General features: G+C 38.0%; 1 long non-coding RNA gene across 1 annotated transcript in view; it reads right to left on the reverse strand.

The window, feature by feature from the left end:
• Positions 1-2,879: 2,879 nt before the first annotated feature.
• The window catches only part of LOC104698293, a 48,304-nt gene continuing 24,932 nt past the window's right edge, over positions 2,880-26,251 (reverse strand). Inside the window, exons 3-5 of the long non-coding RNA XR_753280.4 lie at positions 25,053-25,088; positions 21,771-21,848; positions 2,880-4,020 (exon numbers count right to left, since the gene is read on the reverse strand). This is a non-coding gene — a long non-coding RNA (uncharacterized LOC104698293). The remainder of the gene's footprint in view (positions 4,021-21,770; positions 21,849-25,052; positions 25,089-26,251) is intronic.

Here is a 26,251-nt window from a genome sequence, read left to right on the forward strand (position 1 = left end):
AGTCTTTTGATAAATAAAGGAGGCATTTTGATCCATTTTTAATAGTAAATTGTTCAGTGAAACAGGAGATTATAGTGGGCTTCTCCAACTAAGACAAGATAAAAAAAGAGTTATTCCCTAACTGATGAAGTTTTTGTCCCCATAATGGATAATTATGGAATAACCCTCTTTTGTAAGTGTTTAAAGATAAGAAAATGCTCTCAACTAAGTAGCTCTCAACTCTTACATCTTCTATAAAAGGCTGTGATTTGTCACAGAAAAAAAACACGCAAACCTCTATTTGATCTGCTTTTATTCAAATTTTTACACTGTATGCAGAGGGGCATCTCCATATGGGTGCAGTCATTCACCCATCTGGATCTCAATGGAGAATTTATAGGTGTGAAACTGCCAGCACTCAGCCACACTGACTGTCAGGCTGTATTGTTTAGAGGTATTAAGTATGGACTTGGGTGCCTGAAGTTAAAAAAGTACTGTGGAAATACAAGTTATGTGACTATGGAAGCACATGTCCACTGAAAACACACTCTTAATGTTTACACTTGTTCATATTGCATGGGATTTTGTTTGCAGTGAAGTCTGGAGATCTAAAAAAATATATGTATTTTTTTCTTTTACCTCTTAAAAATATATTTAACAAACCTGCATATGAAACATTGGAATTTCTTAGTGCATAGTTCTAACAAAGGATGGGCATGGGGAATGGATACAGTTTATTTTTAAATTAAATAAATACCTTTCTTCCATACCCTTGAGAGCTAGCTGATTTATCAGTTAATAAAATAATCATACACCACAGACTTGTGCTTCCAATTTATTTTAAAAAGAAATAACATTGCATTTTTGACATATATGAATACAAATGTAACACTAGAGGAAACTTTGTGAGTAACCCTGTACATATATCAGCAACCCTGCATGAATAACCTTACTTGCTTTTTCTCTGCTATTTATGGTATGGATTCTGCATAAACACTTATTTCTTCAACAATTCCCAATTTATGTATATTACCCTATAAACCTCAATGTGACTGCTGACGAGGAAAAACTATTCTCTGACTAGAGAATAGAAAATGTTTATTTAACACAAGTGAAAAGGAATTTAGTTTTAAATCTACAATTAGATATCACTAGTATTTACACCTAACACCATAAACCTAAAATGAAATGTATTTATTCAAAAAAAACCTATGTCTGAATTGACTACTTTTCTTGCTTAAAAATGCTGATCCAGATTTCAGAACTGCAGAATTTGGACAAATCCAGTGTGTGCTAGACAGAAATGTTCACGTGCACCTCTCAGAAGAATAAGGCCCATGTCTCCTAGCAGACTTTTTCTTTTATTTTCTTTTAATTCCTCTTAAGTTTTGTGGCCAACAGAACAAGAGAAAACCACGTAGGAAGATTCTAAGTAGAGGTAAGTGATGGCAGAGCTGGGGTACTGTGTGGCAATCCAGCCCAGCAGTGACTGCAAGAACAGAATGAGCATGGATCTGAAATCCTTTGGTGAATATGGGGCTCATTCCTGCAGCCCTTGTATGAATAACTGAATAACTTCCATGGGTCTGCTTGCATCAGGAAGGTGTAGTCCCCTGAGCAGACTGTGCCATTTCAGACCCCTGTTTTTTGTTTTTGATGTGAAGTTGGACTCTTTGGCGTTCCCATCCCCATTCCTCTTGTCTCCTGTTCTAATTCTCTATTTTTTGGACATATGCTTCTCCCTCTCTGCTCTTTAAATTCACTCTGCTCCCTTCTGTATATCAGCCTCAGTTCTACTTTGTTATTTTTGTTGCTTGCTTTGTCCTCCCTCCATCACTACTCCAGACACTTCTCTCCCCTTTGCTAGTCTGTTTAGCTCCTTGGGGACCCTTAACACTCCCCCACAACTGAGCAGATTCTCATTTTTAGTGATATTTTAAAAACTCTAGGCTATATTCTCTTCTCTTGAGAGAAAATTAAAAATAAAGAAAAATACCCACAAAACAAACAAAAAACCCCTTTCTTCAGAAACTCCTCTAGCTTAAACTCAGAAACTTTAAGTCAAATTCTCTTTTCAAAGGGACAAAGGAGATTGAGACCTACAAGGATGCCAGGGCACACCACCCACTGAAGTTCACGGAGTCACAGGCATTTGCCAGAGGCCCTTGGGCTCAACTGATCAATCCATTCTGCAAGGCAGGAAAGCATTCTCTCCCACGCCAGCAGTGCAGCCCTCTGACAGTCAGTGCAGATGTTGGTGTAAAATTTGCTCTCTGAGGCCCAAACAAGGCTGAACTCGATGGGAATCTCACTACTGATTCTGCAGTGTTGTGGCTTTAGCCCAGCCAGCAGCTCAGCCTCACGCAGCCGCTCCCCCACAGTGGGGTGGGAATTGCAAGGGTAAAAGTGAGAAAACTTGTGGGCTGAAAACACTGTCTATGTTATTAATTGTTGTCTTCCCTGATGGGGGAGATGTTCAGATTTTTCAAGGAGAAAAAAGGAGGCAAATGGGACTTCATGCTTCTCAGTCTCCAGATAGGTGTTTATTAATTCTTATTTAAGGAGTACAAGCCACTGGCGTGGCCTAGACATAGCACAGAGCAGAGAATGCAGCAAGAAGGCAACTTATCAAGATTTCACAGCCTTTTTAAAGGTAAATTACCCCATGAAAACTTAAAAGGCAAGATATTTTCACTTTTTTACCAATGTCCAACAAGTTCCTAAATCACGTAGACAGGAACTGCAGAATTCTTTATCCAATCATCCCAAACTACTCCTACTGCAGAATATGGAGTAGTGGAAGAAGAAGAAGGTTTGCAGAACAACAACAATCCTGAATTTTGATGTTTTTTGCTTTTATCTATTTACTATGCAAATAGACCTAAAACCTCTAAATTTTTCACCCTGTGATAATCTCACATAGTATTCTATCACCTAATTCACACCATTGTAGATTCAAATTCTTCCCAGAGGCTAGGCAAATTTTCCCATGGACAAAGGCCAAAACCAGAACTGTCCAGGGGGGTAAAACCCTTCAAAACAGGCAGAGAAATATTCTCTGCATTCTGGGTTCCCACAGGCTGAGATAAAGACAGTTCAATAGATAATATAAAAGCCATGCATGCAAACAAAACTAAACAAGGACTTCATTCACCACTTCCCATGGGGAGGCAGGTGTTTACCCATCTCCAGGAAAGCAGGGCTCCATCACAGGTAATGGTGACTGGGGAAATCAAACACCATCATTCTGAAAATCATCCCACATTTCCTTCTTCTTCCACCTTTATATACTGAGAATGATGCTATATGGTCTGGGATATCCCTTGGACAGGTGGGGTCAGCTGTCCTGACCTCACAACCCGTTGTGCACCCCCAGCCTCTTCGTTGGTGGGGTGGGGTGAGAGGCAGAAAAGGTCTTGATGCTGTGTAAGAACTGTTCAGCAATAGCTAAAACATTCCTGTGTTGTCAATCCTATTTTCAGCACCAATCCAAAACAGTCCCGTACCAGCTACTGTGAAGAAAATTAACTCTGTCCCAGCAGCCCACACAGTAAGTAGATATTTGGAGCATCAGGCCTTTGGGGGAGGCACACGAAGGTGTGAGGTGGAAGCTTATGCTTTCTCATGTGTATCTGTGGAAGAGTTATCAGGAAATCCTGATCATGTAACTGTGCTGTTTCTCAGATTACATTCTGACAGTACTTTCTGCTAACAATATAAATTAGTCCATTCTCCTTCAGATGAAAACAAACCTGTTGGGATGGTTGTCCCTTCTGAAAGTTGAAGACTTCTCTGCCCATCCTACTTCATATTTCTTTGAAGTACCAAGCCAGAATTTCTTTTGAAAGCCTCCAACTGAGACTACTTAAACTGTCAGTTGCACGGTGTAAATCTGGAGTTAACCCCACTGCAGTGTTCACAGAGGTTAGCCAAGGACAGATCCTTCCCTCATCAATCCATGTGCTGAAGAGCACCTGGGGACCACCAGTACAAGAGAGCACAGGCTCATGCCCAGTAAATACTGACGTCAGGGAGAAACGCCTGAGGCAGAAGGACAATAAAAAAACAAAAAGGAGAGAGTAAAGAATTAGACCAGAGAGGGAAAAAAGGAAAGAGTCAGAAGCTGGGGGTGATGATGGGTTACTTGTTTTGATACACTCCAAAGGAATGGGGTGCAGAGGGAATAGGATGGAACACTCACATATCACTCCATAAAATATTTCAGCTAAATAATTCTGTTGTGTTTAAACCTGGAATTTAATTAAATCATTTACTCTTTTTTTTTGTCCAAATTTAATCTCAGTGCATGACATTTAGTAGTGTAAGGATAGGTTGTCATATTTGAATTTTTTATTTTTTAACATATGCCCATTTTATAATGACATTAAGACACTTTGACTAAGCAGTTGAACTGATTACTCCACACCTCAGATGTGCTGGAGGCATGAGGTGAAATGCACCAGAGGTGTGCATTAATCAACCTTGCCATATAGTCTGTCCTGTCTCACTGCTTAATTAAATTCCAAACCAAATAGTTTTGGTGAGAAGGTTAGGAGGGACCACTTTTTCAAGTGGGTTTTGCATGAGCTGTCCACAGTGCTTGAAAAAAAATATAAGATATATTTAGAACAATATTTTAATTTGCAATACTTGATTAGATGGAAAGAATGTAATGTTTAAAAAAAGAAAATGTGATTAAGAAGCTTAAGTGCACAGTATATTACATGAAAATTCTGATCATAAAGAAAGGTAATATCTACTCAAAATTATAATTTCTGTACTTTTGAAATCAACTCAGCAAGAATTATCTACCCATATCAAATTGTAGCACTTGTCAAAATCAACTGTAAAGCATCTCAAGTGCTCTTCTGAATCAACAAAACAGATGTATAGCGATGTGAGGTTGCACTGAAATGGAAATAAAAGTGAACTAGATGCCAGTCATTGCCCTTAATCTCTTGAACCCGGCACTTAACACAGAGGATACCACAGGTCTTTGGGACACTGTTTAGAAGGGGAAGAAATCAAGACTTGAATCTTAATAGCATATGCAAAAACACTCTGTAAAATTATTTTCTTTCTGCTATAGTAGAATATCATATGCTCAAAGAGCACCTTGCCTTGATCATAAACATGAGGCAATGTTTGAAACAGCACCCTATTTCAGCTTGAGACAGGCAGAAAAACTGAAATATGTGAGACATAAAAAGGTGTTTAAATTTTTAAAATAGCAATTAAATATGCTTAGAGGTTCAAAAGTCGCCATCTCACTCCCTTCAATACAATGTGCAATGATGTTTATGGGATAACACCTGCAGTGGAATGAATACAACAAGTATAGCTTTAGTTAAGATTACATTATTAGGTTTTATTAGGGACTTAATAGATTAAAAATGTCTGCAAGCATTGGTCCTTAGAGAACAACAGTCTAATCCCATCACCTAGGATGTGTGTTTGGAGTGAGCTCCTCTGCAAATTTGTGTAACCTGGTATCCCTGGAATCATGATAAAAATGACTGTTTTTTTCATTGGCTTTGTGATGATGGTGCCTTCCAGGAGTGTGATGCACAAAGGGAGACTAAGGGGAGCACAGACAGCAAAATGAACAATTTTTTTTTGACCTGTCCTGTGATCCAGTTAAGACTGAATTTCAGGTAAAGGGATTTTGTAGGCTCCTGAGGTACTGCAGAATCCTACTGTTTAGCAACACTTTACTTGCTTTCCCATTTTCAATCACATTTAGACTTGTAGAATTTTTAGTATATGGTACAGTGCTGAAAATTACTGACTTCACTTCCGTTTATAATGAAGCCATCATAGCATAAGTTATCCATAAAGTGGTCTGTTTTCACCAGCAGCATCATGGAGCTGGCATGCAAAGATGATTGTTAAGCCCTTCTTACCCCATGCTGAGAGAAGGTCCAGTGAAACAAAAACTTCTCTCTGGAATGGGCCAAGGAGCCCAAGCCCCATGATGAATGCCTGGAGGATTAGGCTCCTGGACTCACTGTGACATGCTCCCGTGGCTCAGTCCAGACAAAAAAAAAATCCTCACAGAGAGTCCTTGGTCTGGTTTGCTGCCAATGTTCAGAGACGAACATGCTCGGTTTTCCAGATGAAGATAGCAACCAGCTACAAATATTTTAGACTAATTTTAATGTATCTTGACAAAGTTAATTCAGCTCTTTGTGGATTTCATCCATCATTTTCCTCCTTGTCTAGAGCATGCAGAAATAGCAGACTATCAATTCTAGCTCTTGAGACACAAATAAGATTGTTTGAGACCTTTTGACTTCAGTGTATGTGAAAATTTGCAGAACTTGTGAGAAACGCTTCTTCAGGTTATGTGCTGCAGACAGAATTGATTCATGCAAGAGAGGAGACAAAGTGGGATCTACTTTTAGTTCAGTTACAACCACTTTCATGGATTTTTTTTTTTATACGGGATTGTTAACCAAAAGGGCAAGTTCTAATGAAGAACAAAAGAACTGATCATGAGGTCTCAAGTTCTAGTTTTCAATTCTGTCAATTCACTTTCCAAGTGGTTTTTTTTTAACATTTTTAAGATTAAATACACTGAAAATTACTCCAAATTTTCCAAATGTTCCAAAAGTGATTTTGCTATGTTCCAGAGGTCAACAGGCTATTATAAAACCAACAACAGAGAAAAGAAGAAATTTACGTCTTTGGCCAATACAAATAGGTAGAAAACTCTAGTAGATACCTGCTCAATTCAGAATAAACCCCCCACCCGAGCAACCAGCAATGGTAGGAGCTGAAAAGTTAATCTGAAACACAAGCAAGACAAAACATTTCTACTCTCACTTAGGTTTAAAGTGGACCCAGTCATGGCAGGCATGGGTTGTCTGAAAGGTTGTTGAATCCTTCCACTTGTGCTCAGTCTTCCATCCTTTCACCAGCAGTACTAGTAGGTAAGACAGAAAGCCTAACTTACTTCTCTTTTCCTCTTTAAAGAGGTTTTGTTTTCTGGGTTTTGGTTGGGTTTTTTGGGAGGGGCTGTTGATGCTTTGGCTTGCATGGTTGGGTGATGTTTGCTTGCTTGCTTGTTTGTTTGTTTTAAAAGGATATTCTGGGTTTTTTGGACAAAAAAGTCAAAAATTGGAGCTTTTCTTGCTGTTTTCTAACATTCCAGGAAGCACTGAGAACATAACGTCAGAGTGCTTCCTGACAGCCTTTAAGGTCCCAATAGAAATATTTCAAGAGGGCTACAGGGCTTTTACAAGACAAAGATCTGAGCTGTGTCCCAGTGCAGCTCCAGGCACCCCAGCATGTGCAGTCCAGCCAGCACTCTGATGAAGTTTCACAGAGCAGATGGCCCAGCTGGTGCAGACCACTCTGCAGCAGGACTCCAAGCACAGCCTGGTGCACAGAATATTTGCACAATATTTGCACCCTTGTCTGCACAAAGGACTACTTCTTTCTCTCTGAAGCCTAGAGGAAGCCTGGATAAATGTGTAGCTGTGCCATAGCTCACGCTTCTGTGCCAGGCCATGTACACAGAGAGATGGAACTGTGCCTCCAGATTTCTCTGCTCTCCTCTGGAGGTGGCAGCAGGTCCCCACTACCCACCAGGTTATGTTCAGACTGTGCAGTAGCTCTTTAATGGTACAGTGAACTACTTTACAGATACTTCCATAGTGAATACTAATTCCACTAACTCCATAAGATTTTGAGACAGTTTTCAGCAAATTTTTTTTTATTTGGGCTGAAATTCAGAATTCCTTCCCTGCACTGCATATGATGACACTTTTGTAAATGTATTATTCTTTGTACCTGGCCATGTTTCCTTTCCAAACCAAACACATAACGGGAACATTTTCAACTTTCAAGATTATTGCCTGACAAAACTGCAGCGGTTGTGAAAGGCAAAGTGTCGTTACAGGTCCTGTCTGTTTTGGATTTCTTGGTTAGTTTTTATTTTTGGGGTTTTTGTTGGTTTTTTTTTCTTATTTAGCCTGCATGTTGTCTGAAATGTTGAGCAAAATTGCATTATCTGTTGCACCACAGTACATATATTGTTGTTCCCAAAGGTTTGCTTATAACGTTCACGGCATCATTTATTTTTTCCCTTTCTCCCATTGTCATTTCTGTACAGATTTAATACAACAGAAGCATGGCTTCCACTGGGAGCTACAGGTAGAGCAGTTACAAAGTTCTCTGTAATTGGTGTCTGCCATGGCTGCTCACAGTAAGTTATGTAAATCACAGCAAGGACCCACAACCCCTAAAGGCATGAATATTTTTTTTCATTCAGAGCAGAGGATAACTTCAGAATCTTAGTAATAGTCCCCTCCACATCAGGGATCTCCTTACCAGGTAAAGTCAAGGTCTAGAAACTGGCCATGTCAATTTTGCAATTTAAATCATACTGTTAAAGATGGTTTGGTAGGTATTGCAGCAAGTCAATGCATTGTAGGCAATATTAATTTTTAGGATGTGTTTTCTCTTCATAGCCCTTGCAAATCCATCTGCCTCTGTTTATATTCGCTGTAGTAATTCCATCAAACCACAGATTTGAATATTTATTTCTTTCTTCTTTAACATCTCTTTAATTTAAAATGAAATTAGGTGTTGTCAGGGTTTCATTCTGAAAATGGAGTAATAATTCCACTGATTTTCTAGTGGTGTATTTTAGTTAAAATCATGTCTTCCAAGTGATTAAATGTGAGGTTATTATTAAATGTTTCCTTTAAAATAGTACTGCAAGTGTGAGAATTTTTAGCCTAAGTTCAGTAAGTCAGCTTCTGTCTTATAATTTTTTATTTCTCCCACAAATCTTGCTCTTATGGGTCATATACAACAGTTTATGCACTATCTATTAGGTAGCTGAATGAATCCTTAAGACATAGTAATTGTCTACTTCTGTTATTGGGAAAAGGTTTCCTAAGCTAAAATCCTTGCTCACATTTCCAACTTAATTCAAGAACATCCTGGTGCTCTTTGGCAAAGCACAAGGGGCAAAAAACCCAAACCAAAACAACAAAAAACCCCTGCAACAACAACAAAGAAAAGAGGATAAATGTTTTTAAAAGCCAGTTGAATCTGATTCTTCTGTTACCCTTACCAGCAAGAATTCTGGAAAAGAAAAATAGCTTTTGGGCTTGATTGTGCAGATAGCCCCCTCAGACTGAATCTTAATCTTCTCTAATAACATTTCTTATTTTACCTCCAACCCTTTTCATCTACTTATTCAGGAAAGCTAAGCTCAGCATATGTAGGTGGTTTTCACCGAGCACCTGTTTTTCCTTATATTTTTAATTTTATTTTTGAAAATAAGAAGTAAATGCATACTATACACACACAATATAGTATTGCATGTACATATAGGCATATACATACACAATCATGTTCAGGAACACACACAGAGGCTCTTGAAGAAAACCAGGTGTTTCTTAACCACATAATCTTAGGTGAGGCAGTGTACCTTAAGTCTGTTTTGCAATGTGCCATTTTTTCTTTGGACTCGAACCCCTGCTCTGTGTTGCTTGCCTGTACGTGCAGCACTACTAAGGATACAAGGACATGGCTGAAGCACCCTGGACTGGGTCTGCCATCAGTTCACCATGCCTCTCAAGACTTCAAGGAAGCAGGAATATAGTAGATGAACAGACTCCCAGGAGGACCCTGGTGAGGAGATGAAGGTGACTTAAAGCCTCTGTCTCCAAAGAGCTTGGGGCCTTGCACAGTGCAACTCCAAGGGTACAGAAGAGTACCAGCCACTAATGCAGCCCAGGCATAGTAAATTACTTTTCCATCAACTACAAAAGGCACCTACTCAACCCCACTTTTCATCACTCTACCAGTTAGACAAGTCAAAGAACAGAAATGGTAATGGCTGGTACAATTATCTAGTACCAGTTCGGTGGTTCAGTGGTTCATATGTCTCTGTTCTCTGTCATCTTAGAGGTAAACATGAGCTATAATCATCCACGTGTCATGCATAGCTAAGCTGGGTATTGGCAGAAACAGCATGCAATTGAAATTTTACCCAGCCCTAATCAATGAACTATGTCTTCAGGTAACAGATAGCTGCATCTGGTACAGGCAGACAGCTAGAGAAACCCCTTCCTCTATGAAACATGCTGCATACCTTACAGATTACTACTGTTACCTAAAATGATGCAAGTTTTTCACTTAAAAAATGTTGTCTGGAAAGGCCAGCAAAATATATTCATTCCCTAATGGATGCGTGCAGCTCCTGATTTTCACAGATTTTCAGTGTTGCGAATCTTTACATTTAATTTGTTTACTATTGATAAAACTCGTTTAAGGCTCCTGCAGTCTCTCAAATGTCCTGACAAATATGAAAAATATGATTATTTTACTTTGGTTATCAAAAATCAAGTTCTAGTACAATTCCTACTCTCCTTTGAGGCCCCTGATCTTAAAAATGCAGGGCCAGAAATACTTACTGCTTCCTGCAATATGAACCCCAAGGCAGAGTAAAGAGTACCTGATGTTCCAAGTTATTCAAGCCTCCTAATTGCAAGTTAGGTTTTGAGTAGTTAGTAGTCCGAAGGCTTTCTGTGGGCTGAAGTAATTTTTGTCTGGAAAAAAATATTGGGGAATGGGTGTAAAAAGAAATAAGCATTATAAAAATTTTGCATCATTCTCAGTTATGTCAGATGAGTTACGCAAAGGAACACTGACTGACATGAAGAATCACATCAAGTTAAAACTAAAATAAAAACTAGAATGGGTTTGCTTGTGGTTTGGGGTTCTGCAACCTCCCCCCTCCAAACTCTGTATGCTTAATTTCAGTTACTGGAACTCTGTTTTCTGCCTTCTCTTTATGGCCTTTTTTATAAAAGGTAGCTGGTACTCACAAAAAATTTTGGGACCGTTCAAAACTTTTCACAGTTAATTAGTAATGCATGTAGCAAAACACCCGCCCTACCTCTGGGCCTTGGGGGTTGACCTGGTTCACTTGTAACTGATTTATTTTTTAAGGTTGTCTGGCACATCTCCACCCCAGCTGCTTCCAAGAAATTTCAGCTCAGCGTCAGCTGGGAAAGATCAACTTCACATGCTGACATACAGAGGCAGCCTTAGGAGTACTGGGGCCTCTGGTGGGAGGCGTCAATGGGAATCTTTGCTCTTTTTGCTGATCCGGGGATATACTATCTGCCACCATACAGGACTTTTTTTAGCATTTTCTTTGAAAGAACACTCACCTGATTATTACACTGTGTTTTTCCTCAATCAGAAACAGAAATGTTATCTTTACCAGATTTGTGGCTCATTGCATAGGTCTGAATGGTGGATGGCTTTTGCAGGATCCAAACCCTTTGTTAATAGCTGCTGAGAGGCCAAAACAAACATGCTATTTTATAGTCTGGTTAAATTCTACAGAATACAAAAGAGGATAGAGAATGATTCTGATATTTTTCCTTATGTCTGAGTAAAGGCTTACTCTGCAAGTCTACAAGCTGAAACTGATGGTCACAAATCCTACCCTTCTTCCTCAAGATACTTCCTAGAGATGTCCTTATTTTTTTTTTGGTGATTGTTTTTATTCAGAACCTCCCCCCCCAAAATTTCTACTGTGTTTCCTCCTTCACTTTTCTTCCTCTTTGACTGCAGATTAATTTTGTCCCTAGCCCTCTTGCCTAGGCTTCCATTTGGTTCCCTTCCATAATTTCCAAGGGCATCTGAACCTAGGGCACCTAAACCAAGGGCATCTAAGCCAAGAGCATTTTATCATTAATGTAAACACAATTTTAAAAAAAATATATCTAATTGAGTCCATTAATAAAGAAAGAAAGCATCTCTAATTGTAATGTACAGTACCTGATTCTACTTAAAGTACACAGAGACACTCACTCTAAGATACAGGCTAGCAGTGAATTCTACCTCTGGGTAGACACCTTTCCCAATTTGTGTAGGGAGCTGAATGAAGGACTGTCATCCATTAGTCACTGTTTGATACAACGGTAAGAGGATCCAACAGGAAATTCTGTGGTTCTTTCTTTTTTTTCCAAACTTCAACAACATTTTTCTGAATATAAATAGTTTCAAAACAGCAATAAAAACTTTTTTTTTTTCAGAACTGGAAGCAATATTAATACAAAGCAGAATGACAATTTCAGCACAATGAAGAAAACTGAGTGTTGATAGAACAACAGACCTTTGATGAAAACAATATTCTTGGTTTGTTTTTTTTTTCCCACAGCTAGATAAGCTAAACAAGATCCTCTTAGTTTGGTTCTGCAAGATTACTATTTTAAGACTGTTACTTTATTTTTGCTTGTGTTCAGATGCTTATAGCAAGAGAACACTTCCGACCTGCACAGAGACAGAGACTGTATTTTGTTAGGATAACAGACTTGGTATGTTCCATTCAGCTTAGCACCATTAAGCTTCTGGGTCTAGCATTTGCTGTGTGCCACCAGGATTAATATCTTAGTATTTTCTTCCTAGTCTGTGGTTACATTTTAAGAATTAAATGATCATTCAGAAAGTTGGCTTCAGTTTATGAGCTGTTAAAGCTGAGATATACTACGTCAAAATGAAAGGAAATAGTTGAAGTGATAATCATTAATGTTAACTTTGTCCTTAGTCTTTATCACCTGACATAAAATGTGCACCCATTCCTGTTACAATAATTTCACTCATATTTAAAAAGATTATTTTTTGGGGGGGACCTAGAGGATATCTTTGTATTGTTTTGTCTTTTGTGACAAGATGCACTAAGAAGTCTGGAGACAGAAATTTTGAATTTGCACCCTTGGGATGTCTGGCACTGACAGATGAAGTGAAATTGTCCCCACACTACCCCATTAGCAGACCTCAGGTTGGATTTGGAGGCTGAGTGACAGTTCAGCTGTTGTGCCCTTTCAATTTTTTTCCTCCATCATTAGGGATCATCAAGGAAGGAGAGTGGTGGGATCAAATGAACCCAACTAGTTTGGCTGTATAGATACCCATTCTCTGGGATCCTGGTAGAAGCCAGTACCTGCCTTCACACTCCTAAAGAAACACCTGATGAGGGAAGAAATTCGCAAGCAACTTCAGGCTTGATTGGGCTAGCTAGGCCCATTGGTGGGCTCTTTCCCAAACCCGACTTTTTCTTTGCAGGAATGATTCCTTACCCAGGAATCTTGTATAAGAATTGCATTTACAATAATGAGTTTTTCTGTGTATCTTCAAAAAAGCTCAAACCCACGTTTATTCTTTCTACATTATAAAAAATTTGCTAATAATTGTCAAATGCTAATATGTGTCACTACCAGTATTTCCTCTTATTGTGCTGTCTCTCCCCCTCTGCTTATATTAAGTGTAATTTTTTTATTTTTCTATAATTTTAACTTTTATTCACCTAGTATTTGGCATTCAGGTCCAAAGTTCAGGCAAATATAACAATCATTTGAGAAATACTCACTAGACAAGTATTCATGCACTCTTGTATCACCTGACATATGGCGAACAAGCTGATGAATGACTCAGGATTTAAATGGTAATTACCATTCATCATTATAATAGACTTGCTAATTCATAAATTCTTGGTAAGCCAATTTTCTATAAAAAGGTTAATAATAAGAGTGGAAAAGAAGGAAAAAATAGCCCTAGTGTGATAAAAAATGTAAAAGCTAGAATATCTTCACTGCCACACATCCCTTCTAATGATTGAGTAATTTTGCGCCAAAGTGCTTGCTTATTGACACAATACCACTTGCAGTACCAGGGCTCTGATGGAAAAAGGGGAAGACAAAAAAATCCAACCAGAACTGCTAAAAACAGAGGCTGAGGTGTGTCAGACAAAGACAAAGGAACTAAGACATTCACACATGGCAAAGGCAGGCAAGATCCCACTCACACATTTCCTAGTTTTACAGTGCTTGGTGAAAATGTCATGTTCTCAGGACTGCTCCCAACATGCATGTTAGGGAAAAATGTATGGAAATGTTCCTAGTACTCCTAAGTGAAGCTGTGAGAAATGCATCTAAAGTCATCTCACTTCCATTAGCCTCACTGAGTGTTCTATTAGTTCCTCTGAGCAAAAGGAACATTTAGTTGTCTCTGCTTTGGATAAAACAAGAAAAAAGCAAAAACATGGAGAAAAAAAAATTTTCTCATTTTATGGTCTTTATCTGGAAAAGGACTGTGAATGTAATTCACAAACCCTGTGGAAAAACCAATGTAGACTGGAAAGAACACATGCAGGCAACACTGAAATTCTATATATCCAGTGTTCAATATAGAACATATTTTCCTATTAGATAGTGTACCTAAATGAACACAAATGAAAATGCTTCTTCCACCTCTAATCCTTATGTCAGCACATCTTTTTATCATAAGATGCCAATATGGGAAAGACTTTCTTGCTCCACCAAGGCATGTCGTTTCTCTCTCCACCTACATCTTCCGACTCCTTCTCTGGGCACCACAGATGTCAAAGCTACCCTAAATTACACAGCAGATGTACTTTTTACTTCAGATGCAAAACTAAGGAGGCTGGGAATGAGGCAGAGATGCATCCGTCTGCAAGGAACTGAAGGACAAGAGGAACAGGAAATAAAAGAATTGATGCATGGAATCTCGGTGCCCTGCCCCCTCTCCACTGTTGTGATTGTGCAGGGCACAAGTTCAAGAGAATGAAGTAGTCAAGTTAAAGTTGAGGTTTTGATCATTTTAGCCTTCGTTTGGAATCATGCAGGGAAACTTGCCCTTTCAATCTGTTGCACATTAGGTATCAGGGTGATTGGACATATGTTGGGTATTCAGGAATAAAGGATTTGTATGGGAAAAAAAATCAACCCAAAGCTATTGTGCACTATGTAACACCATACTGGGATTATGAATAATACTAAACTTTACTACAATATACTGTATGTTCACGAAAGTTTATAATGCAGTTAATCTTACTGACTGCTTTCCTGAAAAACAAAGTCTTGTAGCAACAGAATATGAAATTCCTGCCAAGCTAGAGTCTCTTTTGCATTTGTTTTTCCTTCCTGTTTTTGTCTTTCTTGCACACATACATTATAAATCTCAGAACTGATGTAAATTTAAAAATGGATGTTAAAACCCAACCTGTACCTCAGATTCAGGGGACTATTTTGAAATGAATGAAATTTTAAAATATATTTAGAACTCCAGATTTTGGATGAGCTTCTTAAATATAGAAACAAGCACATAAAGCATTAAAATGTGCTCTGCATGAGGACTGGATTTCAGAGTGTGTTTGTACTTGAAACTTTGGATAATTTACAGAAACTCTTTGCAGTTGCACTGGTTATGAAAATCAGGCAGTGTGGAGATTATAAAAGACACAATAAGACGGTTTCTATGCTGTTTTTCTTTTTGTTTACTTGACAGTATCTAATAATAAATGCCTATAAAACAAAACAGAAGGCATATAATATAACTTCAAAACAAAAGAAAAAATACAGAAATAGGGCAATTAAGGCATCGTTCTAAAGAGCAAATATTCAGGTCTAATATTATAATGCAACTACTTTTCAAGCGATGTTATTAAGCGAAATTCAGAGTTTCAGAACATTGTGTGTCTGCTCTATTGCAAAAATGATCAAATTAATTTAAAGTGGATGTAAAAAAAAATTATCACTGGTTTTCAGAAAGAGAATATATCAAGCCTTTATATATTTGCATGACTTTTGTTCTAGTTTTTATTTATGCTAAGCCAAAAACTTGTAACATATATTATGAATTTTTTAACAAGTATCACTGCATTTTTTGTTTTCCTAGGGATACAAAGCATAGAAAAAGTCAGCTTTTGGGTCAGCTGCAATGGGGAGTTAAATTGGAATAAAGTGAATCAAAATGCTTATGCTCAGCCAACTGCATAATCAAAGGATAAAGATTCCAGTGAACAATTTAGTATCTGACTTTTCTAACTAACCTTTTTGTCATAAATCAAAATATTTCATTTTATTGTTGAAAGTTAGTCTTAGCAGTGGGGATAAAGAGAAAGGAAGAGAGCAGCACAGATAGCCGTGGGCAGTGTATATTAGTAAGGTTGCACATCCAGAGAATCCTGTGACATCACAATAAACACAACGATAAAGCTCTCATGGACTGGGAAGGCACTGAGATGACAGGAAGGTATCTTTGCACTCAGTTGTATTGCACCATACTTTTTTAACTTAGTTATTATATGAAAAATATAATTTTTGATTTCTAGGAAGAATACATTGTCCCCTTGATATCTTGGAAATCTCGGTTTATTGAAGATTTTCTATCACTGAATACGAGCATTATAGGGTTTGAGCTTACATCACCATTTCAGGGTTGAGCTGCTATAGCTGAGCAGTGGATTATAGAAACGATGCATTGACATTAGTACAGAGGACCACATGGTTGCCATTAGATGCTTGAAAACCTCCTTTAAAGTGACTCATTTGCTCACTTTACTGTTTTCAGCATTAAGTTCTAGAATTGGCCAAATATTTTCCAGTGGTTGAATGCTTGCTACTCTCATGAATTTGCTGCTAAACATAAGCCATTGAATTTGATGGAAGATGAATGTAAATGTTTGGCCTCAGTCTGTGTTGCTCTTATGGAAATTTTGAGAAATGACTGTGAAGTTGTGTGATCTTAGGAATATTTGAGGGTTTATAACACAACTTTTCCTATGCTTTCACTGTAGGATTGTATATTGCTTTTGATGGCTGTTTTTATTTCTTTTAACAGATGTATATTCTTCTTTGTAATAAGGTTTTGTACTTACTGATATTTTGGAAGAAGGGATTATCATGAGTATTTCTATCTGTGGAAATAGTTGTTCTTTGCTCCACGGTAGGTGAATCAGGGTTTTGCCCTTTTTCATGACCTTTCAGAAAACATTATCTTTATGCCACTGTATAGTAATTATGTCACCTAGAGTGTGGGCACCCCTGCCCCAAGAACACAGGAATAGTTACATAAAAGGTGATGATGGTGACCAAAGGTATGGAACAATTTCATATAGCAGAGGCAGGCCAGAGAAGAGCAGTTGCAGAGGAAGAGGGTACTCCATGTTGCAAATGAACAATTGATGACCATGAATTGCACAACAATAATTGAAAAAATCAAACAGAAATTTAAAAGACCATGAGAAATATTCTCTTACTCAATGAATGATTGAAATTCTTGGAATGAATGAAAATCTTTTAACCATTGTGGTATACCTACTGCCTTCTGCTCAGAAAATCCCCCAACCAAGAGCTGCAAGGCAAGGAAAAGTTTCCACAACCATTTTCACTATATCTATGTCTCTTTAATTTTTACAATTATTCATTGACACCATAATATAGCATTGGGAAAACTCCTTGTTTGTGTGGGCTAAATACCATCAGTGATTGTGGTGGTTTCTCATAACTTTAGTCCTAATGGTTGGTCTCTGGTGCTCTTAACTGGTTTCTTTTTTACTGGCAGAGTCTTCTGGCTCCTTAAAGTATCACCGGGACAAGTGAAAGAGCCATGTGGAGCATTTCTGGGCAACACAAGCATATGGTGCAGTGCAAGCTGCAGAATACAACACCAGTGTTCTTCTTGATATTTATCTTTATAAGATGTGGCTGTTTAATGCTGATGTGTACATTTCTTGGAGAACTACCCTGAAAATTTCCAAAAACTGCCAACCCCACACCTTGGTCAGTTTGTTATGGAAGAAAGTATTTTTGGCTTTGAGATTTTTGGGTTAAGCATGCACCTTCTTCCATTTTAAAAAGGAACATGGTGCCGATCCAAAGTCTCTGGCTGCAAATAAGCAACCGTTTGCAGGCACACCTTGATTATTTCTGAGATAGAAGTCTTCCGATGGGGTTTTCTTCTTACTCAAGGTCAGATAACTTTCACAGTACTCATACCATCTGCAAGATTTACTATCAGTTGTAAAAGTAGCTGCGAAATATAGTTTTATTCTTGACATCTGGAAGAGAGCTTGGTGTTGTAACTGGTCTATAAATTATAAAAGTAAATATACATGCATGAATACTTTGAGGCGTAATGCATGTACTAAACACACAGTATATGTACCATCAAGTATTTCAGAAATATCTAATATGTTCTGAAATATAATTTCGGCTTTTTCCCCTCACCCCATAAACTAAGCAAATGTCTCTGGAGTCATGTATCTGCACTCAAGATTTAGTCATGTGCTACCAAATCATCTGCATGAGGAAACACAAAGGCATCCAGAGCATAAGCCACCTGCTCTGTGGATCTATAGCCACAGGAAACAGTACTTGTGGCTGGTTTGCCATTACCTTCTTGCCCCTTTTCTTTACTCCCATGCAGATTTGTGAGGAACCCAGGCTCCTCCAGATTATTTAACAGATCAGTCAGGAATTTTAAGCCAGCATGGAAAAGGTAGAGGGAACAAACCACGCTGAGCAGAAGGTTGGCCAAGCTGAGTTTTCTCATGGATTAGTGAGGGAACAGCCAAAGTATCCACAGGTGTCAATGTGGTCCATGATAAAGGGTGTGAACCCTCAAATGACAGCTGTGTTCTCTTTTTCTTCTCTGTACCACAGGTTAGATGCAAATGAAGATTTCAAAAGACAAACCGTTTAAGAGACATGGTTATCTTGGAAGTTTTTGGCTGTCAGTTTGGTTAGGAAATGATATAGCAATCAAATTACTTTAATACAGAAATGTTCCTACTACATTTTTTCTCTTTCTGTGACGATCTCAAGTATGCAATGGCTATTCCCTTGTGGTGTATGTCTGTAAGTATATTACTTTAAGTATATTACAGGGTTTGGCTGACAAAAACACTTCAGCAAATATTTCAACTTGTTCTTGCACTGTTCATCTTGGTTTTGAACTTGAGTTTGTAGTCCACATTGCATGACTAGTCTTGTGCTTAATTCCTTCACAGGTAAAAAGAAATTTCAATGCAGGACTTAAGCAGAGAAGCAGTTCTTTGCAGAGTAGCTATACAGTTCTGCATATATCTGCATAGATACCTGATGGTATCTAGTTACATATTCATGTAGATCTCAGGGCTCTATAGAGTCATGTTTTGTGGGGGCACTGTCATAGTTTGAGGCCTTCAGCCTCATTCTCAAGTGCTGATTGTGCTGAATGTCCATTCCTGCAAAATGAAACCGCTATGTTCTCCCCCTGAAAGAGGTCACCCCTTTGTGCTCCTGATAGCATGGTAGATTTGAAGGGAGGAGGACCTCCTAGCTCTGAACATACACTGCATAAAGGTCTATTTATCCTTTCTTCAAAGAACCTATTTGCACCAAATTATCCAGCTCTTCCTCATTGTGTTTGACTCTCATAACAGCTGGGGAGTCAAAACTTATATTCTGTCTCACTAAGCCAGTTTCACTCCATCTCATGAAGCTTGAGAGCCTCTCTCTGTTTTCTTGGAACATAAAGTACCTAGTGCTACACAATGCTTTGATTTGTAAAGCCTGTTCAAACATCCATTTCAACACAGGAAGTGTCTGATAAATTTGAAATTCAGCCTGTATAACATTTAATTCAAAATATCTGGTAATGAGAGCAGGTGCTAGTTGTTAATTAGGAGCCACAGCTCCGGTGAAGTCTGAGCTCTGAGGGAAGTATGTGTGATTGTTTGGGTTAGTTTAGATGTTTCTGCAATTATGTTGCAGTTCAGTGAATCACAGAATGATAGAATATCTGGAAAGGACCCAAAAAGATCACTGAGTTCAACTCCTGGCCCTGCAAAGGACAACTCTAAGAATCCCACCGTATATCTGAGAGTGTTGTCCAAATGCTTCTTGAATTCTGTCAGGCTTGGTGCTGTGGCCGCTTCTCTGGAGTGACTGTTCCACTGCTCAAACACCCGCTGGGAGAAGAACATTGTCTTAATATCCGACCTAAATGTCCTCTGACACAGCTCTGTGTCATTTCCTCGAGTCCTGTCACTGGTCACCAGAGAAAATAGATCAGTGCCTGCTTTTCTGCTTCCCTTTGTGAGTGTAGTGGTTTGGTAACCTATGACAGTGAGGAAGCTCTAGATTCTTCCTTCAGTCTCCTTCAGGCTGAACAAATCAGGTGACCTCACCCTCTCCTCATATCCACCCCTCTACAGCAGCCTTAGCTGGACCAAGCTGTTTACTAGCCAGGACAGCTCATTTGCCGTAGGCAACACCATAATTGATCCATGGCCAGATAACACTACAGCTTCTCTAAAGGACTCAGAATCAGTCACACAGTTGTCAGCAACTTAAACAAGCAGCTGAAAGATCAAAACTGTGCACGATAGTCCTGACCCACAGACTGTTTCTGTCATTTGGTCCAAACCCATGCACAGAAAACTCGGAGTTTATATGGAAGGAGAGATGAACGAAGGCAAGTTTCTTCTCATGTTGCTCCAGAACGTTACAAAGCTTCTCGTGCCTCCTCTTCCCCTTCTGAGAGCAGTAAACAAAGCCAGCTCATGGAGACATATTTGAACTGAGCAAAGCTTCTTCTGGACCTCATCAACATAAAATATACAGAAACCCCAGCAGTCTGCAAAGTTATTTCGGAGGCTAGAAAGAATCTTCCTGTGATGGTGCAGGTATAAGAATAAAATGTTCTCTGTATATTTTATGTAGCTGTATATTTTGAGAGAAGTTCGAGATCACCCTCAAAGGGGGAATTTCTCTTACGAGGTAGGGCTGAATGATTTCACTTAAAATTAATAAATAAGAAATGAAAGAGCACTTTGTTTCTGTAAAATCCAAGTTGTAAAATATATTTGTTTAGATTTTTTTAAATTTTGTTTATTGGTTTTTTTGTATTTTATTTTCTTAGATGACTACAAGGATTTAAACAGAATTTCTAGTTTTGGTTCAATAAGGTTTGAAAAGAAGAGCTTTAGTAATCACAGTGCCAATTCAAACTTAGTTTCTACTAAAGAGCAAGCCCAAGGAATGCTTAGCTTTTCTGGTTTAAATTCTTCATTAAAAAGTAAAAGTTTAAATTGGCAGGAAAACTGCTGTTTAAGCTGCTGGTACACCAACATCAGAGAAAGCTGAGTTTTAGCCTTTGGTACTCTGCCAGGTACTGTGCTGCATATAAGCAAGATAAAGAGAGAAATAAAGAAAAAAAAGGATGGGATAAGATAATTTTTATTTAGCCTAATGGATTTAATGTTACGGCATAAAAGTTTATGAAGTATCTATTGAGGCCATAACCAATGGACTTTCAAAATCTGTTGATTTGCACTAGGCACCAAGTCCAAAAAATGGTAACATATAATTGCAAAGCACAGTCTTGTTTGGTCAAATGATTGGCATGTGTCTGAAGGAATATCCTTATAACTTAAAGCTCTGCTTATGAGTAATAGGTCTTTTTGCTCATGAGTGAAATAATTATGCACAGTATTACACCACTTAGTTCTCTTAAAAGTTATAGCATCAGGGGTCTGATGCTGTAGTTTGGCATTTCAACTGTAAGAACTGGGTTTTCACATTTAATGTCTCAGCCGCTCTGGATCCTAGCCACCTAAAACTTGGCAGGCAAGTTTGTCTACCCAGACGATTTCTTTAATAGTTTAAGATTAGTAAGTCCTTTTCTGTACAATAGCCAAAAAAATTTGTTTGGAGCTAGTTATATAGTATTTTTTTAACCAGCTGCAATTATAAAATTATTCTGTTAAAAAACAAAAAGGGACAATCTGCTACTTGTCACCAATTTTTGTAGACTGATGCACTTAGGATTTTTCTGCAAAAAAAAAAAAAAAACCACCCCAAAGACAAACAAAGAAAATTAGATATTGGACCTGGAGACAAGTAAGTTGTTTAGCAGACTTTACCAGTTCCACTTTACCTAGGCAACCAGAGTGGCCAAAAGAAAACACTTACCAGCATTTTAAAAATGGCTTTCTGCTCTTGCACCACAGCGTGTCAGTCTTGCTTTTTGCTGTGCCTTACACACATCACCTGTGGGGAGAGACAACCATTCTCAAATTGGCATGGCCAGTTCCACCAACAACCACCAAAATTCCTCACAGGCCACTGTGCACTCTCATCATCCGTCTCTTAAAGAACCTTTTTTAATTATCTCACTCTGGGGACCTAGTATGTTGACTTCATGGTCCAGCACTATACTTCAGACCAGAACCTGGGAATCAAGAAGATCAAATTTTCCTGTGGGCCTCAAGAAGTCCACACAAAAAATTGTCTCTAATGTCAGCTGTTCCTTTGCCTGAATAGTCAGAATTGGCCAACCCAAAATATTCTAGACTATCACCAATCCCTGAAGCGTCTGATAGTTTCATTTGAATTAAAAAGAAAAACAAAGTGCCTTCTTCTTTTTTATTCAGCAGGCAAATCATGCAGATTTAGAACATAGACATTTTTAATAGACTGGATTAAGAAGAGGATCCTAATCCAACTGAAGCTTATAATAGTACTTACTGTCGGAGAAGTGCACATCACTGATTCTTTGATTCACTGTCTGAACTAAAAAATTTAGACAATATGTATTACTTTTATCCAAAACTGGAATAATGTAAGTTTCAATGGCTTCTGCAAGTTTAAAAAAAAAAAAATTAAGCCACGAAATATTCAGTTTTGCTTAGAGAATTTTTTAAGCTCTCTTTTTTAAACAAAATTATTCAAATTTGGAATGTTGTTTCAAATGGAATAAATCAAGACACTGCAATTAGAACATATCTAAGTGAATGTTTTGACTGAAAAAATGTATTTTTCCTCTCCGATCAAACAGTAAAAACAGTAAAAATACAACATGATTTCACAAGTTCTTTTCATTAACTCATATCTACATTTTTTCATTACTATGGTTTATAATTTAAAACAAACAAACAATTTCATGCTTTCATCGATTTTAAGGCTTTTCCATAGATTTCATGGTCAGGGACTAACAAAGAGCACCTTTTCAAAGAGTCCATTACACTGCTAATTCATTGTCCCATGTGTATAACAATGTTCTCCCGTCATAAAATATATGCTCATTTTTGCTTTCTGTCTTTGACTGTATTTTATTCTGAGATGGGTATTACAAAAAAAATTTGACTAGAAGAAAATAGATTGAATGATCTGTCCTTCAAAATAGATTGAATGATCTGTCCTTCAGTCTGTCATCAAGCCTTCTTACCAAAGCATCATATTTCTTATTACTTTAGAAAAAAAAAATTGTTATCAGGCAAACATAGCCTTCTGTGCTTTCACCATGTTGTTGCCATGTTGTTGTTGCAGCTTTCCATATGAGCAGAATTACAGCCAGTTCTGGAGTCTTACACTCGAGACAGCATTACTGCAGTAATATTAGTGTCATCATCTCTTTCCATGTGCAAAATATCTAAGCAATGTATTTAGTAACTGCATTGCAGGCTTCAGTGCTGGAGTCCCTCTTACTTTCCTATCTGAATGTAAAAGCCTTCTATTAGGAAAAGAAGATCCCAACTGGAATGAGATTATAATGCAATCATCTGGTTCAGAGCATTATGCCATGATTTTAGCAGCATGCTAGAAACTCCCTCTGCTCCTGGGCTTAATGAAATTTGAACTTATTATATGGTTCAGCACAGTTTTTGGAAGAGAACCAATAAGTATGGGAGGTTTGCAGTTGAAACAAGGGGCTTGTTTGCCAGGATTTGACTCTCTCGAGGAAAGCTAGCTGCAGGGCCAGATCTTGTCTTTTCGTTGGATACAGAACAGCTATGCTCACAGCAGTATTTACTGGGGATGGCAGCCTGTGACAGAGTTATATCCTTCCAGAATACTCCAACTAGAGGATACCCAGTAATGACTGCAGCTGTACACCCAATCAAAGGTGCTTTGCTACTACATAATACAGGATTCAAGACGGGGCATTTGATGGCTGCAGTGCATTTAAAAGTGGAAATCCACCTATTGAGTAAAAATCACATACTTCACCTTTCTAGGTGTTACTTTATGTGAAATTATAATATGAAGAGATCCTGGAATGAAAAAAGAAATGGTGTGTACCTACACACAACTGCTTGTTCTATTTTTCAGGCTAACAGCTTAGCTGTAACATTTGTGCATTAGCTAAATAACATCTCAAGGGGAGCTGGAGATAGAACCTTGATGTGTCCTGATTGTACGTGTGTGAGTTTGTGCTCTCAAAGGATGGTCCTTTAAAAACTCCCTGCTGGAAGCTATTGTGCATATTGCAAAAGGACCGTTGCTAAGTGCCAATTGAGCTGGTACTGTATACTTGCCATTTTAAAAGAAGATTTCATACCACTTGATTATGTTAAATAGAAATGTTTGAAATTTAAACTGAATTACATCAAAATGGCACAGTAGTTATATGTCTAAAGAGCTGCTGCTACTGGCTCTCATAACTAATGTCAATCCCTTCTGGTAGACAGTTTTATGTGAAATCATGGTAGACTATATTACAGGCGAAGTTTAGAGAGCCTTGATATAAAAAATGTCATAAATAAATACTACCTTAAAACCAGGCCTGTGTTTGTATTAACAAGCAAGAACTCCTTTACAGTAAAGTACTGTCCTTAGCCAAAAAGATATACCATTTGTTAATGTCAGAGCTTAATCTTCAGCCTTTAGGCTACTTTAAGGTGTCAGAATTTTTTCTGTGCAGATGATAGCTATTTGGGGAACTTGGTGAACTCTTGTAATGCAATCTAGCTATATACTTAGTAGAAATAATGCAGAAATTACCTCAAGACCAGCTTACCAAGAAAAAAAAGAAAGAATAATATTAGCAATATATAGACAACACCAGGGTCTGACTGGAATCAGAAATTCAAGATCATTAAATGGTAGAGGAGAAGTGAATGCTAGAAAACAAAATGAAAAGTGATGAACACCTAGTCTGCATGTACAAATCTCATATTTTTATGATCAATAACTAGTGATAATATATGCAGCGATAGGCAAAAGTAGTAATTTCCTTTAAAAAGCTACTTCAGGATTTATGAATTTGAGAGAAGTTTGTTAAGCAGTTCTGGGGGAGGAAACAAAAGGAAAACTCACAAACACTTAAGCAAATTTTACTAGTTACAAAATATATGCTTTTAAGTGTTCATTTTGAATTTTTGGTTTTTTCTAAAAGAAAAAAAGTCAGGCAAACTAAATACTTTTTTTTATTAGTTCAATAAATATTAGACAAATCTGAGAGGAAGGGATTACCTGAGGTTTTCTCCAGATCTTTACATTTCAGGTGGCCTGGAAATTCAAAAATGTTATTTTTCATTTAGGGAAAGAAGAGAAAAAAAATCATTCAAACAGCTCAGATAACACTCCAGGGACACAAAATGTGTTGTTACCTGTGTTGGAGTACTATTTTATTTTACTCTGTAATTAAATGCTCAGTTGCCCCTCCTCCCCAGTCAATCGGATTTTATCCTTGAAAGGCAACAGATAATTTCCTTATCAAAAGAGCAGTGGCACTTTCATGCATTGTCACTCAGTTTCCCATGATGTCACCAGAACAAGATGGTTAATAGGTTGCAATGGAAATGATAACCAGTTTCATCAGCAAAAATTTCTCATATGAGTACCAGGCTGCATTCCATGGTCTACTTAGAGTTGCAACACACACACACTTACACTGTAGGGCTCTTTTTCACTTCCTAGTGGCTGGGCTGTACACTTTGACATCTCTTCATCTCCTGGGCTTAAGCCTGGTTTCCAGTGATGGTACCTGACCTACTCGTATGTTCTATTATAAGATCAAGACCTCAGGCTGCCTATTCTGTTACAAAATTCAAATCTACTGCCCTTCATGGAGCTGAAGATCAATTCCTTTTAGAATGTATTGCCATGGTATTCTTGATTTTTATTTATCTATAGACTTAATGACCTTAAGACTTCGCTGCTAAGATCCTGTTGCAGTTTTAGCTTGAAATGTGTTTTGAAATTTATCTCCTACTTGGCTTCTGTTAAAGCACGAAGTATGTACTTTGAGTTAAATGTGGCTTTTGACTGGGGTCTGGGGTAATCACCTCACCCACAGGGTGAAGAAGGAAGTGTGGCTAAATTTCTGTGATGATGGTACTGGAGATAATAGTATTGTATGGGTGGCACAGCAGCTCAGGTTAGAATGACTCACTTCCCTAACTGGTTATTCCTGAGGTCTTGTTTTGTAGCAGGGTCCCTCTTATTCAAGCTGTCACTGGAATGAGCATATTGAAGCCCTTCTGTGATCCCTTGCATGAACTAATGTAAAGTGAAGGTGCAAAGTGATCCTCTGAATTCTGATCTGGATGGAATGAATGACACCTGGCACAGGGATGTTGACATCCCAGGATCAGACTAATACCTGGCTTCTTCTTTTGTTTGTTCATGGCTTTTTTGTTTGTTTAATAAAAGTAATCTTACCACACGAG

The sequence above is a fragment of the Corvus cornix genome, chromosome 1A (genome assembly GCF_000738735.6).
Source record: "Corvus cornix cornix isolate S_Up_H32 chromosome 1A, ASM73873v5, whole genome shotgun sequence".
NCBI classification, from domain to species: Eukaryota; Metazoa; Chordata; class Aves; order Passeriformes; family Corvidae; genus Corvus; species Corvus cornix.